The 15,356-nt window shown below is 41.6% G+C and overlaps 3 long non-coding RNA genes across 4 annotated transcripts in view; all 3 read right to left on the minus strand.

The window, feature by feature from the left end:
* Nucleotides 1-5,800: 5,800 nt before the first annotated feature.
* LOC143696004 (uncharacterized) lies at nucleotides 5,801-8,524 on the minus strand. The gene is made up of 4 exons (XR_013185478.1): nucleotides 8,478-8,524; nucleotides 8,356-8,396; nucleotides 6,738-8,275; nucleotides 5,801-6,134 (listed from the first exon to the last, which is right to left on the minus strand). It is a non-coding gene; the product is annotated as an uncharacterized LOC143696004 (long non-coding RNA).
* A 94-nt stretch (nucleotides 8,525-8,618) lies between these two features.
* The window catches only part of LOC143696002 (uncharacterized), a 38,846-nt gene continuing 32,108 nt past the window's right edge, over nucleotides 8,619-15,356 (minus strand). The window contains exons 6-8 of one of the 2 annotated variants that reach the window (XR_013185476.1): nucleotides 10,515-10,576; nucleotides 10,395-10,436; nucleotides 10,224-10,314 (exon numbers count right to left, since the gene is read on the minus strand). This is a non-coding gene — a long non-coding RNA (uncharacterized LOC143696002). Of the gene's footprint in view, nucleotides 8,666-10,223; nucleotides 10,315-10,394; nucleotides 10,437-10,514; nucleotides 10,577-15,356 lie in introns of those variants that run through there. The other variant, XR_013185477.1, reaches the window with a different exon arrangement.
* On the minus strand, nucleotides 10,988-12,610 carry LOC143696006 (uncharacterized). The gene is made up of 4 exons (XR_013185480.1): nucleotides 11,958-12,610; nucleotides 11,842-11,883; nucleotides 11,694-11,749; nucleotides 10,988-11,616 (listed from the first exon to the last, which is right to left on the minus strand). It is a non-coding gene; the product is annotated as an uncharacterized LOC143696006 (long non-coding RNA).

Raw genomic sequence — 15,356 nt, forward strand, 5'->3', positions numbered from 1 at the left:
GGGACCGGGCTGTACCAGAGCTGCGGTGAAAGCAGTGGGGGGGTGGCGGCGGGGCCATGGAGATAGAACTGCACATGCGTGCAGCTGATCCCGGAAGCAGCGCTGTGGTTCGATGAGGTGGCATGGAGTGATATCACTGGTGCTGGGGTTGTAGCAACTGCGCATGCGTGGGTTCCGTCACTGCCGCGGCGCGGGCAGTCATCATGGCGGCGGGCGGGCCGGGGTGTGCGGGAGGAGGCGGAGCTGGGGGAACAGGAACGGGGCTGCGGCTGCGGCCGTGGAAGGGAACGCCGGGACGTCCGTGGTTGCAGGAGGCGGCGGAGCCACGCCATCCAGCAGCTCTGAAGCGGGAGGGTGCGGTGGGGAAGGCGCGGCTCGGCCCGTCATGCAGCGGCTGTGGCAGGAGAGGGGAAGCGACCACGGGCGGTGCTGACGAGAGGCTGGGCTGGAGTGCCGCGGCACCGGCACGGGGTGCCTTGGGTGGCTGGGGCGCCCCGGTAAGACAGTCATTAAAACACCCTAAAAATTATTTTAAAAGCCCTGAAAAAGCCCTAAAGGTATCCTAAACATTTCCAGAGAATTCCTAAAAAACTCCTGCAAAAAAACCCCTAAAACATCCCTAAAAATCCCTGAAAAATCACCTGAAAGACCCTAAAAAACTGTTTAACCCCTACCTGTAACACTGTGGCCTCCAAACATCATCTCTACCTATTAATCGGGGTAACTGCAAGACCCTCAAACACCACCAAAATCACCAGCTTGAGTTGGTCTGGACAGCACCAAATAAAATAAAATAAAAAGCTTTATAAAAAGAAAAATTAAAAATAAAAATTAAATAATAAATAAAATAAAATAAAATAAAATAACTGCTTTAAAAATGGGAAAATAAAAAAATAGAAAATTTAAAAAAATAAAAAGCTTTAAAAACAGAAAAATTAAAACTAAAAATTAAAAAAAAATATAAAAAATAAAAGAAATGCTTTAAAAATAGAAAAATTAAAACTAAAAATGAAATAAAAATTAAATTAAAAAAATAAAAGAAATGCTTTAAAAATAAAAAAATCAAAACTAAAAAATTAAATAAAAAATAAAATTAAAAAATAAAAGAAATGCTTTAAAAATAGAAAAAACAAAACTAAAAATAAATAAAAAGTAAAATTAAAATAAAATAAATGTTTAAAAATAAAAAAATCAAAACTAAAAATTAAATTAAAAATAAAAAAAGCTTTAAAAATAGAAAGATCAAAAATAAAAATTAAATAAAAATAAAAAATAAAAAATGCTTTAAAAATAAAAAAATCAAAACTAAAAATTAATTAAAAAAGAAAATTAAAAAAATAAAATAAATGCTTTAAAAATAGAAAAAGCAAAAAATAAAAAGGAAATAAAATATAAAATTAAAAAGATAAAATAAATAGTTTAAAAATAAAACATTAAAACTAAAAATGAAATAAAAATTAAAATTAAAAAATAAAAAAAGCCTTAAAAATAGAAAAAATAAAACTAAAAATGAAATAAAAATTAAATTAAAAAAATAAAAGAAATGCTTTAAAAATAGAAAAAGCAAAAAATAAAAAGGAAATAAAAAATAAAATTAAAAAAATAAAAAAATAGTTTAAAAATAAAAAATTAAAACAAAAAATGCAATAAAAAATAAAAATAAAAAATAAAATAAATGTTTTAAAAAAAAATTAAAACTAAAAATTAAAAAGAAATACAAAAAAGCTTTAAAAATAGAAAGACCAAAAATAAAAATTAAATAAGAAATAAAAAATAATAAATTCTTTAAAAATAAAAAACTCAAAACTAAAAATTAAATAAAAAAGAAAATAAAAAAAATAAAATAAATGGTTTAAAAATACAAAAAGCAAAAAATAAAAATGAAATAAAATATAAAATTTAAAAAATTAAATAAATAGTTTAAAAATAAAAAATTAAAACTAAAAAAGAAATAAAAAATAAAGTTAAAAAATAAAAAAAAGCTTTAAAAATAGAAAAAATAAAACAAAAAATTAAATAAAAAATAAAAAAAGCTTTAAAAATAGAAAAAGCAAAAAATAAAAAACGAAATAAAAAATAAAATTAAAAATAAAATAAATGCTTAAAAAAAAATTGAAACAAAAAATTAAATAAAAAATAAAATTAAAAAATAAAATAAAAAGCTTTAAAAATTGAAAAATCAAAAATAAAAATTAAATAAAAAGTAAAAAATAAAAAAATGCTTTAAAAATAAAAAAATCAAAAATTGAAAATAAAATAAAAACTAAAAAAAATAAATGCTTTAAAAATAGATAAAGCAAAAATAAATATGAATTAAAAATAATATTAAAAAAATAAAATAAATAGTTTATAAATAAAAAATGAAAACTAAAAAATAAAAAATAAAATTTAAAAAAATAAATGCTTTAAAAAAAATAAAACAAAAATTAAATTAAAAAAAATTTAAAAATAAAACAAAAACCTTTAAAAATAGGTAAATCAAAAATAAAAATTAAATAAAAAATAATCTAAAAAAAGCTTTAAAAATAAAAACCTCAAAACTAAAAATTAAGATAAAAATAAAAATAAAAAAATCTAAAAAATGCTTCAAAAATATAAAAATTAAAACTAAAAATTAAAAAAAAGAAAATTAAAAAATTTAATAAATGCTCTAAAATATAAAAATTAAAACTAAAAAAAGGTAAAAAAAAAAGCATTAAAAATAGGAAAGTTAAAAAAATATTAAATAAAAATTAAATTTAAAAAAAATTAATTAAAAATAATTAAAAACCAAACTAAAATCCGTAAAGTGCTGTAAAGTGCCGTAAAAGTTCCATAAAAGGTAGTGTCGTAAAGCGCGACTGTCGTAAAAGGTGTGGTTTTACGACAGTCGCGCTTTACGGCAGTTTTACGACAGTCGCGCTTTACGGCACCTTTTGCGACAGTCGCGCTTTACGGCGCCTTTTACGGCAGTCGCACTTTACGGCACCTTTTACGACAGTCGCGCTTTACGGCACCTTTTACGACAGTTTTTACGACAGTCGCGCTTTACGGCACCTTTTACGACAGTTTTACGACAGTCGCGCTTTACGGCAGCTTTTACGACAGTCGCGCTTTACGGCACCTTTTACGACAGTCGCGCTTTACGGCAGTTTTACGACAGTCGCGCTTTACGGCACCTTTTACGACAGTCGCGCTTTACGGCACCTTTTACGACAGTCGCGCTTTACGGCAGTTTTACGACAGTCGCGCTTTGCGGCACCTTTTACGACAGTCGCGCTTTACGGCAGTTTTACGACAGTTTTATAGAAATTTTACGGCACTTTACAGCACTCTAAAGTTTTTATTTTGTTTTTCATGTATTTTTAATTAATTTTTTTTAATTTTTCTTTTTTCAAAGCTTTTATTTTTTTAGTTTTGTTTTTTATGTATTTTTAATTTTCCTATTTTTAAACTTTTTTGGTTTTTTAGTTTTTTTTTTAAAGCATTTATTTTATTTCTTAAATATTTATATTTAATTTTTAATTTTTCTATTATTAAAGGTTTTTATTTTTAAAAATTTATTTTTAATTTTTTTTTAATTTTTCTCTTTTTAAACTGTTTTTTTAATTTTTTTTTTTTTATTTTTAATTTTTCTATTTTTAAAGCTTTTAATTTTATTAATTTTTATTTAATTTTTATATTTAATTTTTTTATTTTTAAAGCATTTATTATATTTTTTAATTTTGCTATTTTTTGAATGCTTATTTTTAATTTTTCTATTTTAAAAGCATTTATTTGATTTTTAAATTTTTTTATTTAATTTTTAATTTTTCTATTTTTAAAGCTTTTTTAATATTTTTTAAATTCATTTTTATTTTTAACTTTTCTATTTTAAAAGCTTTTTATTTTATTAATTTTTATTTAATTTTTATATTTATTTTTTTTTATTTTTAAAGCATTTATTATATTTTTTAATTTTGTTTTTTATTGAATGTTTATTTTTAATATTTCTATTTTAAAAGCATTTATTTGATTTTTAAATTTTTTTTATTAATTTTTAACTTTTCTATTTTTAAAGCTTTTTAAATATTTTTTTGTTTTTATTTTCTATTTTTCTATTTTTAAAGCTTTTTGTTAAGTTTTCTATTTTTAAAGCACTTATTTTCTTAATTTTGTTTTTTATTTATTTTTCTATTTTTAATTTTTGTATTTTTAAAGCATTTATTTCTTAATTTTGTTTTTTATGTTATATTTATTTTTTCTATTTTTAAAGCAGTTATTTTTTAATTTTGTTTTTTATTTAATTTTTACTTTTTAAATTTTCTATTTTTAAAGTTTTTTATTTTTAATTTTATTTTTTATTTATTTTTATTCTTAATTTTTTTATTTTTAAAGGACTTATTTTTTTAATTTTATTTCTTTTTTATTTTTATTTTTAATTTTTCTATTTTTAAAGCTTTTTTATTGTTTAATTTTATTATTTAATTTTTATTTTTAATTTTATATTTTGAAACCTTTTTTTTATTTTTTACTTTTATTTTTTATTTCTATTTTTAATTTTTCTATTTTTAAACCTTTTAATTTTATTAATTTTTTTTTAATTTTTATATTTAATTTTTCTATTTTTAAAGCATTTATTTTTTTTTATTTTGTTTTGTATTAAATTTTTATTTTTAATTTTTCTATTTTTAAAGCATTTATTTTATTTATTTTGTTTTTTATTTAATTTTTATATTTTTCTATTTTTAAAGCTTTTTATTTTGTTTTATTTGGTGCTTCCCAGACCAATTTAAGGTGGTGATTGTGGTGGTGTTTGAGGGTCTTGCATTACGGCACTACATTTTATGGAACTTGTACAGCACTTTACAGCACTTTACAGTTTGTTTTTTTTTATTATTTGTTTTTAATTAATTTTGTTATTTTATTTATTTTTATTTTTAATTTTTCTATTTTTAAAGCATTTTATTACATTTTATTTGGTGCTGCCCAAACCTGCTGTAGTGCATTTTTATACTTTGTAATACTTTGAAGTAATTTTGTTTTGTATCCCCATATTTTTCCCAAATGGTTTATCCCAAACTGTACCCCCCTCCCTTTACCTGTGTTATCCCTCTCCTGGGATGAGATCATCCCCAAACCCCCACCCTGGCTCTCTGTCAATCACTCAGCCTCCCATCCCCTCCATCCAGAAGTTTCGGTCCAAGTCATCGAGTGATGAGCCAGAGGCTGGGAGTCAGCCCCCCAAGCCTTGCCCCATACGCTGTCCTATATGTCTATCCCCCAGCATCCATCCCTTAGGGTCACTTAATGGTTGGTAGGATGTTATCTACTTTTGGTTTCCACCTCCCTTTAAATGTAACCTTGGCACATCTCCCGGGGCTCTCGGCAGGAACCCCCTGAGGTGCAGGAGCTCCTTTTGGACTCCTAATAAAACCTTGGATTAACCCCTGCTAAGAGTCGGCCCTTTATCATCTACCGATGTCTCTGGTGTCTCTGCTGCTGCAAAGGCGACCAGCCCAGGTGCCCTCAGTACCCTCGCGGCACAGAGAGTGTCTCCCTTCAGCCCAGGTGCCCTCAGCACCCTCGGGGCACAGAGAGTGTCTCCCCGCTGTCAGCCATGTCGCGGCTGCCAACTCGGGACCGGCCGAGTGTTACTGAGAGGCTCGCACAAACCCGCTCGGCCGCTGATTGTGGTGGTGTTTGAGGGTCCTCCAGGACAAGGGAGGAGACGAGAATCTTGACTCCACCTTTCAGAAGGCTGAAATATTATTGTATGATCTCTATTATATTAAAAGAAAATGAGATATTAGAACTATACTAAAAGAGAAAGGAGACATCAGAAAGCTGGAAAGGAATAATAATAAAAACCTGCTCACAGCCCCGACACCGCTGGACCATGATTGGTCATCAAGTAGAAACAATGCACAGGAGACCAATCCAAGATGCGCCTGTTGCTAAACCATGTCCAGCCCACACTCCACAGCCAGCAGATTGTTATTGGTTCCATTTCTGTTCTGAGGCTTCTCAGGAGAAAAATCCCAGCAAAAGGATTTTCATCAAACACGTCAGTGCCAGGTGATGGCACAGGCAGCATCGGCCGGCCGAGGTCACTGTGTCATCCCTGCCAGCCCAGGTGTCACAGCAAGGAGGAGAGAGTTCACCCTGTGCTCACCCTGCAATACAGAGCAATACAACACAACACACATATTAACACAAGATGATAACCTTTTTCTATTTCCATTACATGTGGATTTATTGTTACAGGACACCCAAAACAACAAAAGCACACAAAAAACAACACTCATCTACCATTAACACCCCCTTCAAATGACCCACAAACTCACCATCCCTCCCCTCACAACTGCTAAATTACACCCCAGCAATCATTGCTCCTCGGGAACGTGGTTCCCGGGAGCCTCCAAAAAATCCTCCTGCCCGACAAGAACCCCGGTCCCTGGCCAGTCCGCGCCCAAACTTTGGCGATGAACGTCGCCTCGCTGACCGACCGGGACCGGGGAAAAAAAAAACAGCCAGGGGGAAAAAAAAAAAGAAAAAAAAAACCCAGCCGGCAGGGCGGGGGGAACCCGGCTAGGGATTTTTTACTCTAAATTTACAAATGAGTTGAAAAACATGAACAGCAAAAGTCACACACACGGTTAAATCCAGTCAGCATGCGCTCACATACGCAGAGACGAGCAGACACAGACAGACACAGACACGTGCTCTCACACACGCTCACGCACTCCCCCCATTTAAACGTTCCCTGCGGCTCTTACTCGAGACACTGAAGAACGCGCTTCCACGCTTCTTCTGGCTGCCGCTCCTCGACGTCAAATGGTAGATTCTGGGGAAATCAGTAGCCTCGGGGACCTGTGAGACGACAGGAAGCGGTCAACGAGTGGCTGACAGCTAGGACTTGTCCCCACTCTGGACCAGTAAGTTTTCTACCCAAAATCCCATAAAAGACAGAGGAACAGTAAAGTTTTTATAACTCTTCTACCTAACTGTGACTATGTGCCAGGGCAGGGCAGCTCCGACCATAAGTGGTACAACATGAGTACACACAATAAAAGCAGATGCATACAGTGCAAGTGTACATGGAGTGTAAGTACATACAGTATAAGCCAACATAGGTACACACAATGTAAGTAAGTACATACAGTATAAGCCAACATAGGTACACACAATGTAAGTACATACAGTATAAGCCAGCATAGGTACAAACAGTGTAAGCACATACAGTATAAGCCAGGACTTGAAGTAGCTCTCTGGAAGATACGAATTCTTGAGCCCTATACCCCTTGGGAAGATGGAACCTATAGAACTGCTGCAGTTACGTGAGGAGGGTGTAAGACGCTTCCTCCAGAAGTCCAAGAGAATGGCGTGGAAAAAAAGGCACTACCAAAGCCGCTAGTGAGAAGGAAGATGGATGAGAACATCTTGTCCCTTTGAGACATTCCTGTCTCAAAGAGTAAAAATGTAAAGATGCCGGAACAAGGGATATCCGGAAAGGAACGTGAGTAGAATACGGGCGATGTGGCACGGAATAGTGCCCACAAAGCGTTGACACGTAACAAAGGCCTGTGACACGTAAGACAATGGACAGACTACATAACACAGACACGGACGACATAACACAGACACAGATGACATAACACAGACACGGACGACATAACACAGACACAGATGACATAACACAGAGACAAGTGGCAACTGCCTGGCACTGTCCCCGCAGGGACCCGAGATTCCTAACGCAAGATGAGCCAGAGGCTGATGATGCCAAAGGAAAGAAAGCCCTATGACAAGAGCACGTGATGATGAAATGGAACTCGTTAAAAGAAGTTAGTGCCGAAGTAGTTAAGAGGTTGCTCGAGAGGCTCGGCGAGCCTAGAGAAGGAGGCCGACTGCCGGGTGACCGTGGCCGTAGCTCCGGACGTGAAGGCGAGCTCCTCGGGGGAAAGATCCGTGACGATGTCGAGTCAAGGAAGGCGGACGACGCAAAGTACGCGAAAATGTGGAGATGGGTCGGAACTGCCCTGCCCGGCAAAGGCTCTGGCGAGGCTGAGGGGAAACCCTCTCCCTTTACTTCCAGAGAGCCCGCCCCCCTACAGACCTCTACGCTAAGCTGACATCAAATTGCCTCCTGTGAGAGTAAAGGTTTCTCCCCTTCTCCCAGCCACTGGCCCCGACACTTAGCTTTTGGAAGAGGAGCGGACGAAATCCATCCTCGGTCGCACGTGGACGTTGAGATGCTCTCCGTGTGTGCTTCGGTGCTGCCGTTTCCAAGCTTTGGCTATGAGGCTCCTCTGGGTACCTGAGACAAAACAGAAAGGTGACTATTGCCCTGAAAGAGAGTAATCCTTGGGACTCCTCCGCAGCACTGCCCCGGCTCACCTCAAATCTTGATTTGACTCCGGAGGCTGCCCGGAACATACCTGCAAAAAGAAAAGGTACACGCTTAGCATGCTGCTGTGTAACGCTCACCTATGGGTCAGCCTGCCTAAACCCCGACTCACCTGCCCTCCTCTGTTCCTTGGCGCGCCTAGGGCAGCGACGGCACCTGCAAAGAAACAAAGCAGAAAATTTGCTGAGATACTGTGAAAACACAACCTCCCAAATCTGACAAGGATGCCACACCAATACCTTAAGCCTGCACACACCTGGCACAGATATGCTCGGCCAGGATAGATGGCAAGTGGACCACCTAAAAGAAAACAAAAACAAGAGGAGATGCTTAGAGCTGCACAAAAACTGAGACATCAGCAATAACAACTGCTTCTGTACGCTACTCAATGCTCACCTTGCCCACTCAGCCTTGACTGCTGCTCTCGGCCTTGACTTCCTAAAAAGAGTGACAAAGAACAATGCTGTAACGGCCACCATTTATGCTTCCTCTGCAGAGACAAACAGTGACTGACCTGCTCAGGGCAATCCCCTCACCTGGGATGGGGGGCTCTGCCCTGGATTTTATCCATCTGCATCTGAAAGAAAGTTAGGACAAAAGTCAAAGGGCTGCAGGATAACTTAAGAGCTCCATATATCTTCTGTCCATCTACAAATCCCACCTAGAGTCCAACTACACCCACATTACAAACTCCAAGTCCCCAGGACTTCTCCTATTGCACCAAGCTATGCGGCAGGGCAGAGCAGCTCCGGCACAAATGTGTGTGCACACACCCGTGACACAGGACAGGACGTGACAGACAACGGGGACACAACACGGACAGAAAGCTCCTGGCAAGGAAAATGGCTGCGAGGACTGAGAGAATGCAAAAGGAGATGACCGAGGGGAGACGATGGTGAGCTGATGAGGCTCAGAGAAACCTGGAGGAACAAGATGCTAAACTGAATGATTTATTCCAAGAACTGCAAAGATGGATGCCCAAGAATCCTACGGCCAGAAGCCTCTACCTGCCCTCACGTTCTTTCAAGTCCTACTCCGCCATAATGGATCCTGGCGGGGCACAGCTGTCCACACAGCTCAGAACAAGACCTGAAAAGACACCTGACCGGATGCTTCTAAAGAGACAAGAGAGTCTGATGCCTGTCTGAGATCCCGAGTCCAAAGTTCTATGGCCTGGGTGCCAGGCCGAGGAATGCAGAGATCACAGATGCTAATAATGATGCCAGGGTTTCTCACAGGCCCCTCCAAGGCCTAAGGTAAAGGACATGACATATCCAAACAACACATAATACACAAAAGACAAGGGACACGATACACACCGGGACTGCTCTGCCCTGCGTACCTCAGCACTGAGATCCAAAGTCAGGCTTTGCTTTTAGGGGGCCTAAGGGGCCACTTCATGAACACCCCCCACCTCCTAAGTGGACTCAAAAACCCCTCCCAGTAATTCCCAAACCAGCCCCCTGCTTTCATCCCCTCTGTGGGTCATGGCCCTCTACTTATCTCTCGCACAGCTGGGGATGCCGGTCTCAGGTGTGAAGAAAGGCAACCTCGTCAGCTGGGGAGCTCCTGCTGGCACCGGGCTGGTGTCTCTCGGACAGCTGTATTAAAGAAAACCAAACATCAGAGACCGATCTTGGCAGCCCACCGGCCAAAACCCCACAAGTCTGCTACTCACCCTGCTCCTAAGAAGGCTCAGCTGCTCGGGCCGCACGCTTCGGGCACGCTCGGAGACCGAGGCCATCGTCACAGGGGGTGCCTGGGTTAAGAGGAGATGAGGTGATTTGGCATGGCTGAAACCTGAGGGGACCCTCGCTCCTCCTCCCTACTTCCCCGACTCACCGCAGCTCCTCGGCAGTTCCTGACCCGGCACACAGGGCCCATGAGAGCGGCAAACCCGGTCCATCGGCCGCTGGGGAGGGGAGCCTGGCGTGCTCCGAGTGGATGGCCTAAGGCACAAAAACGAGAATGGAGACTTAGACTTGCCCCAGGAATTGAGACCTCAGCAACAAGAAAGGCTACTGATCACCTTGCTCTCCTGAACTTGACTGCTGGGATCCAGATTTACTTCCTAAAAAAAAAGACAAAAAACAGCGCTGTAACAGGGTCACCCTTGACACTCCCCCTGCACAGACAAATGGTGACTGACCTGCTCAGGGGAACCCCCTCACCCAGGATGGGGGCTCGGCCATGGATGCAATGCATCTGCACCTGAAAGAGAGTTAGAACATATGTCAAAAACCTGCAGGATAACTCAAAAGCTGCAAACACGTCAGGTCAATCTAGGAATGGCATCTACTGTCCAAGGACAGCCCACATTACAACTTTCAAGTCCCCCGGACTTCTCCTATTGCACCAGGCTATGCGGCAGGGCAGAGCAGCTCCGGCACAAATGTGTGTGCACACACCCGTGACACAGGACAGGACGTGACAGACAACGGGGACACAACACGGACAGAAATCTCTGGGCAAGCAGGATGACTGTAAGGACCGAGAAGATGCCAAATGAGATGAGCAAGGGGAGACCAATGGTGAGCTAATGAGGCTCAGAGAAACCGGGAGGAAGAAGATGCTAACCAAATGATTTATTCCAAGAACTGCAAAGATGGATGGCCGAGAATCCTACGGCCAGAAGCCTCTGCCTGCCCTCACGTTCTTTCAAGTCCTACTCCACCATAATGGATCCTGGCGGGGCAGAGCTGCCCATACAGCTCAGAACAAGACCTGAAAAGACACCTGACCAGATGCTTCTAAAGAGACAAGAGAGTCTGATGCCTGTCTGAGCTCCTGAGGCCAAAGTTCTATGGCCTGGCTGCCAGGCCAAGGAATGCAGAGATCACAGATGCTAACAATGATGCCAGGGTTTCTCACAGGCCCCTCAAAGGCCTAAGGCAAAGGACATGACACATGCAAACACACATAATACACAAAAGACAAGGGACACGATACACACCAGGACTGCTCTGCCCTGCTCACCTCAGCACTGTGATCCAAAGTCAGGCTTTGCTTTTATGGGGCCTAAGGGGCCGCTTCATGGACACCCCCATCTCCAAAGGGGACTCAAAAACCCCTCCCGGTGGGTCCCTACCCTGCGCCCCGCTTTCCTCCCCTCTCTGGGTTGTAGCCCTCTACTTATCTCTCAGACATCTGTGGATGCAGGTCCGTGTCAGGTGCAAAAGAAGGCAGCCTCAACATCTGGGAAGTTCTTGCTGGCACTGTTGTTCAACAGCTTCCTGTTGTTTCTCAGTCAGCTACATGAAAGAAATCCAAATATCAATGCACGATCTCTGCAGCACACTGGCCAAAACCCAACAATTCTGCCACTCACTGTTTTCCCAAGAATGCCCGGCTCCTGGGGCCGCACCCTTCGGCCGCGCTCCGAGGCTGATGAAAAAACAGGAACGGATGCTTAGAGTTGCACTGGAAAGTGAGACTGGAGCAATAACAACTGCTTCTGTACCCTACTCAATGCTCACCTTGCCCACCTCACCTTGACTGCCGATATCCAGCTTTACCTCCTAAAAAGAAAAAGAACAGTGCTGTAACAGAGTCACACCTTACACTCCCCCTGCAGAGACAAACAGTGCCTGACCTGCTCGGGGGAACCTCCTCACTCGGGGTGGGTGGATGGATTTTGCCCTGGATTTTATCCTTCTGCGTCTGAAAGAAAGTGAGGACAAAAGTCAAAGGGCTGCAGGATAACTTCACAGCTCCAAACATCTCCTGTCTATCTAGGAATATCATCTAGAGTCTGGCAACACCCCACAAACTGCGAGTCCCTGGGACTTGTCCTGTTGCAGCAGGCTATGCGGCAGGGCAGGGCAGAGCAGCTCCGGCACAAATATGTGCAGACACCCGTGACACGGAACGTGACAAACAGGGGGACAACAAACACAACACATCATGCTTGTGGTGAGGGTCTCGAGGGGAAAAGGCAAAAGGGACCCCAAAGACACACTAGGTAACACGGTACGCCGGACAACACGACGTGGACCGGAACTGTTCTGCGCTGCCCGCCTGAAAGCTGCCATCAAAAGTAGAGCCTCTCCCTTTAGCTGTCCTAAGAGGCCCCTTGGAGGAGATTGCTTTTCCCTCTGCTAATTTTTAAATCTGTCCCAGGAACTCCCAACCTGCTACTCTCCCATTGTCCCATCTCCAGGCCGTGGCCCAGACTTATCTTTTGGATGATCGGTGATGAGGATCCACGTTGCACCTGAAATGAGTCTGCCTTGGAGGGCCCCGTGATTGCCTGTTAGCCTCTCGGTCAGCTACAATAAAGAAAAACAAAACCAAAGTATGAGTACAGAGTTATGTGGGCCAAATCCCAGCAAGTCAGATACTTGCCCTCTCCTGAGTGTGCCTGGCTCCTTCAGGCTCCAGCTTCATCCTGATTCCAAGGCTGTGGCCATTATTATGAGTGGCACCTGGGTAAGAGAAAGGCAAAGTGAAATGGCATTCCTGTGAGTGCAGTGGATGACCTTGTGTGCTGTAAGATGTGTGAATGCCTCTGCTCAGCTTCTGAAAAGCCTTGGGGTGGGGTTTCAAATAATCCCCCTTTCTCACCCTGCTGCCTTCAAAACCACCCCCCCAACAATAACTCCTAACTGGATACCTGCTCAGCCTCCCTCTCCTAGTCACAATCCTCAACTCACCTGAAGCCTCAATCTCAAACATCATCTTGGACGCTGGGCAGATCCCTCTTGTGACACGATGAATCTGCTGAAAAAAGTGTTGTAATTGACACGACCTGGAGCCTCTGGAAGCTGCGCTCCTCCTAAAAAAAATACAAAACAATATAAGAACAAAACCAGAAATTACAAATGTACTTTACCACCCCTAAACACAAAACCCAAAATTGTGAACTTAAATACTCCCTGTATTCTAGGCTGTTTTCTTCACAGTATCTTCAAAGCCTCTGTTGCTTCAGATGCCCAGAAACACCTGCTGGAAACAAGCTGAAAGAGCCTCTTACCTGAAATGAGAGGAGAGCTCTGATCCCAGCACCTCCCAGAGGGGGAATGAAGGCCCTGAGCAAAGGCTGGGGTTAATATACCCCTGATGGTGCCCGCCTCTTGTTCCCATGGCACCCAGGAAAAGGGAGGGGGCCAATCCCACCGGGTATAAAAACCCTCAGAGTGCCTGCAGGTGTTTGGCTTCTCTGATTTGATTTCAAGGGGAGCTAAAGGGCTTGTTATAGAAGAAAACTCTCCAGAAAAATAACAGCGCTTTCTTTTTTTGCAACAACTATTTGGAGCAAAAGGGCAGAAAACTGGTAAGAAATAAAAGTTTCTGTTTAGACAGCATAACTAGGTAAATTGGTAATTTGCTGTTAACTTTCATAATTATTCCTTAGTGGCTATTAAGTAGTATTTCACGTGTGACTAAGCTGGGTGGAGAAAATTGTCTAAGTCTCCTTGGGGCCTCTAATTAGGCCTAACTGTATTGTAAGTAAAAATAAGACAAATAAAAGCTTCCCAGGCAGTGTAAGGGTTAAGTGCATGCCAGGCTCACCCTGCTCTGAGATACTTGGTGCTATGGCACAGAAAGAAGGGCCGTGAAATGTAGTTTAAAACACTTAAAATGCTGAAAAAGGCAGAGCTTCCTTCCAGTGAACCCCTTAAACAGAGGAAATGGGGCAGTTACCTCTACTGAAACTAATACAATGGCAAATAAATAGCTTCTGCCCTTTAATTTATTCTCCTTAAGTTCTGGGAAAAAGAAGGGTTTTCCTCTCTCTTTAAATCTCTCCAGGGATGAAAAAAGAGGGATTTTTCCCTCAGTTCAAACTCTTAAGATGGAGGGTACAGCTGGGCTTCTTCCTCAATTTAGGCCTCAGGACAATAAAAAGGGGGTGGCTACCCTTAATTCAAACCCATAAGAAACATTGTCAAGATTTTCCCCTTCTATGTAGACTGGGGAATAATAGAAAATGAGGACTCCCTGTCAATTAACACCCCTGACAGCATAGAAAAGGCAGGGATTCTTTCAACTGAGACCACTAAAATTGCAGGGGAAGCAGAGTCCCTCCCAGTTGGAACACAAAAAATAAAGGAAAAGGAAGCCTTTTCCCTTTTTTCTAAACCCTTTTTCTCCTAATAACCCCTCTCCTTTCTGGCAGTGCTGTGGAGGGTCTGGGGGCTCTGGGGAGGGACTGACACAGTAAAAGGGGAAAGTTGAAAGCCCTCTCCTGGAACCCCAGATGCTGCCTGGCCTGCTCAGATGCTGCCCCTTGGCAAAAGGGCTCTTCCCTTGGCATTTTCTCAAAGTGATGCTCCGTGCCCGGATGGCTCCGGCTGCTCCCTAGTCCGTGCTGGATGCTCCGACCGAAGTTCCTGGAGGGACCCTTGGGATGCCCCTGTTAGCCCCTCTGGACTAGCGGCTCCCTGTGCGGGTGTGCCTGGGTAACCCTCTGAAAGCAGCTGGGCACACGGGGGCTGCTAGACCTTGGAGTGGGCTTGAGGTGAAGAAAGGTCCTGTGAGGAGTTCCTTCCCCTGCACAGCCCTTCGTCTGCCCCTTAAACCATGGGCTGCCAGACTTTCCTTTCTAAGGAAATTAACCGTCTTTCCTCTCTGTGTGCCCGTGGCCGAAACTGCGATTCCGCCTCCAAAACCGCAGAGAACGATTTCTCACAGACCGTGGCTGCCAACGCCGAGAACTCTTGCCGCCCTTGGAGGGCCACGTGCCTCCTGCGAACGGACGTCGACGCGCAGCGGGGGTGAGTTTGGCTTTACGGGGAAGAGGGCCGGCGCAGGATTTCTCGGGGAGCAAAGCTGCCCCCGTCGAGAACTCGGGCTGCCCTGGCAGTGCCAAGCACCTCCTGCAAACTGGCGTTGGGAGACGCGGGGGGTGAGTTTTTCTGTGCAGAAGTTCTCCCAGACCAAAGCTGAGAGCATCTAACCCTAACCACAACAACTTAGCTGGGTCTAAAACTTACAACCTTCGGACTGGCAGCGTGGGACCCAACCCGCTGTGCCGCCGCTGGCCCCTTTT

This window comes from Agelaius phoeniceus, chromosome 27, assembly GCF_051311805.1.
Source record: "Agelaius phoeniceus isolate bAgePho1 chromosome 27, bAgePho1.hap1, whole genome shotgun sequence".
NCBI lineage: Eukaryota > Metazoa > Chordata > Aves > Passeriformes > Icteridae > Agelaius > Agelaius phoeniceus.